This window comes from Bison bison, unplaced genomic scaffold (assembly GCF_000754665.1).
Source record: "Bison bison bison isolate TAMUID 2011002044 unplaced genomic scaffold, Bison_UMD1.0 scf7180017864530, whole genome shotgun sequence".
NCBI classification, from domain to species: domain Eukaryota; kingdom Metazoa; phylum Chordata; class Mammalia; order Artiodactyla; family Bovidae; genus Bison; species Bison bison.
Genome location: NW_011495080.1, coordinates 11,704,581 through 11,707,192, shown reverse-complemented (window position 1 = coordinate 11,707,192; position 2,612 = coordinate 11,704,581).

Below are 2,612 nucleotides of genomic sequence, written 5' to 3'. Positions count from 1 at the left end.
CAACAGAGGATGAGATAGTTGGATGGCATCACAGACTCAAGGGACATGAGTTTGAGTAAACTCCAGGAGTTGGCAATGGACAGGGAGGCCTGGCGTGCTGCAGTCCATGGGGTCACAAAGAGTCAGACACGACTAGCAACTCAACTGAGCTGAACTTGGGAAGATTCCCTGGAGAAGAAAATGGAAATCCATTCCAGTATTCTTGCCTGGGAAATCCCATGGACAGAGGAGCCTGGCTGTCTATAGTTCATGGGGTTGCAAAAGAGTTGGACACAGCTTAGCTACTAAACAACAACAGATATACACCATATACAAGTAATTGAAACTTGTGCTTATTTTACAAACATCACTTTCTTTAATCCTTAAAATACCCTTACACATTAGTCCCTATATTACAGGAAAAATATCCATGACATAATTTTATACAAAAATAAGCTATATAACTTTGCATAAAATATGATCCCAATACAATAAATAGTAAGAAATAGTTTTATTTGATTTCCTGGAAAGCATTTTAACTTGTAGTTGACTTTGGTTTTATTTTTTAAGCTGAGATTTGTCAGTTTGAATGAGGCAATTAGTGCAGCTATTTATATTTTTATATACAATGGGAATTCTTGTACATAATTCTGATAGGAGGACTACATTAAAATTTAAAATATCTATGGTCATATAATAATATTACCTCCAGAATAATACTATTTCCAGTCACTCATAAAATATGTACATGAAGGAAATATAGTAGCCTTTGTTATATCCCTGCCAAGTGTCTGTAACAGCACTAGGCTTATTTTATACTTTGTAGTTTGATGCTTAGAGAATCCTATGGAGTAGACATTGTCCAGTTTTCAAATGAGGAGCCAAATCATCAGGTGTTTAATAACCTGAAATATTTAATAATCCCATTTTTATGCTACAGAGCTATGCATTGGATTGACTCCAAAACCCCAGCTATTTTCTTAACAAGTCTGCATCAATCTTAAAAAAAAAAAAAAAAAATCCTGTGTAACAAGACAACTAGAGGTCTTCTTCAAGGACAGCATTTTTATACTTTGGGAGATGTGATATAATCTCCAGATTTGACATGAACTCTCCCCAGTATCCCCTTGTCCTAACTCCATTGAAACTCCAGCATTCTGATATCTTTTCTTCTATCTAAGGAGTGCTAATTGTTGATGCCTCCTCTTCCATTGCCTTACCCACATGCACTCTTTATCCTCAGATGCATCAAAGAGGACAGGAGGCAGGTCAATGGAAACTGGCAATTAATGGAAAAGAAGAAATTCCAAAAAGAAAACAAAATGTCAGGAAGTGGTACCCACTCCTTTCTAACTGTGGCCTTAATGAATGCCTTCATATGTGTTAACATGTTTCTACTTCTTAAATATTTCTTTGAATCTAGAAACAACTCATAATTTGTCCCATGAGTATTTTATACAGAATAAAATGTTAAAAACTTTCCATGCAAATTAAATATATAAAATTATATTATACATGATATATTTGGCATCTTTAATAAGTAGGTAATGGAAATACAGTTTGAAAAATAAATTAGGCATTGAGTGTTTAAGTAAGATCTATTTAAGTAAGATCTATTTCACTTTCTTTTGTATATAGAATTACAATTTTGCCTTTTCCAAGAGTAAGATTCTAATATGTATAAAGACCAGGGCTTCCCTTCTGGCTCATCTGTTAAAGAATATGCCTACCGATGAGGAGACACAAGAGATGTGTGTTCAGTCTTTGGGTCAGGAAGATCCCCTGGAGGAGGAAATGGCAACCAACTCCAGTATTCTTGCCTGGAAAACTCTGTGGATGGAGAAGCCTGGCGGTCTATAATCCATGGGGTCACAAAGAGTCTAACATGGCTGGTTGTGTACGCATACACATGTATAACAATGGGTTTAGTAACCTTTCTAAAAATGGAACATGTCGATATTTTAATGAAAATTATTGGCAACATTATTTTGCTAATAAAGGTTTTTTATAAGGTGAAAATAACTTGATCATGTTTCCAGAGCTCTTGTTATTGTGGTTTAGTTGCTCAGTCATGTTCAACTCTTTGTGACTCCATGGACTGTAGCCCTCCAGACTCCTCTGTCCATGGCATTCCCCAGGCAAGAATACTGGAGTGGGTTGCCATTTCCTTCTCCAAGGGATCTTCCTGACCCAGGGATCAAACCTATGTCTCCTGCTTGGTAGCTGAGTTCTTTACCACTGAGCCACCAGAGAAGCTCTTTCAGAGCTCTGTTGTTGTTTAGTCACTCAATCCTGTCCGAAACTCTGTGACTCCATGGACTGCAGCACGCCAGGCTTTCCTGTCCTTCATCATCTCCTGGAGCTTGCTCAAACTCATGTCCATCAAGTCGGTGATACGATCCAACCATCTCATCCTCTGTCGTCCCCATCTCCTCCTGCCTTCAATCTTTCCTAGCACAGGGGTTTTTTTCTTATGAGTCTGCTTTTTGCATCAGATGGCCAAAGTATTGGAGCTTCAGCTTCAGTATCAGCCCTTCCAATGAATATTCACGGCTTATTTCTTTTAGGATTGACTGGTTTGATCTCCTTGCAGTCCAAGGAACTCTCAAGAGTCTTCTCCAACACCACAGTTC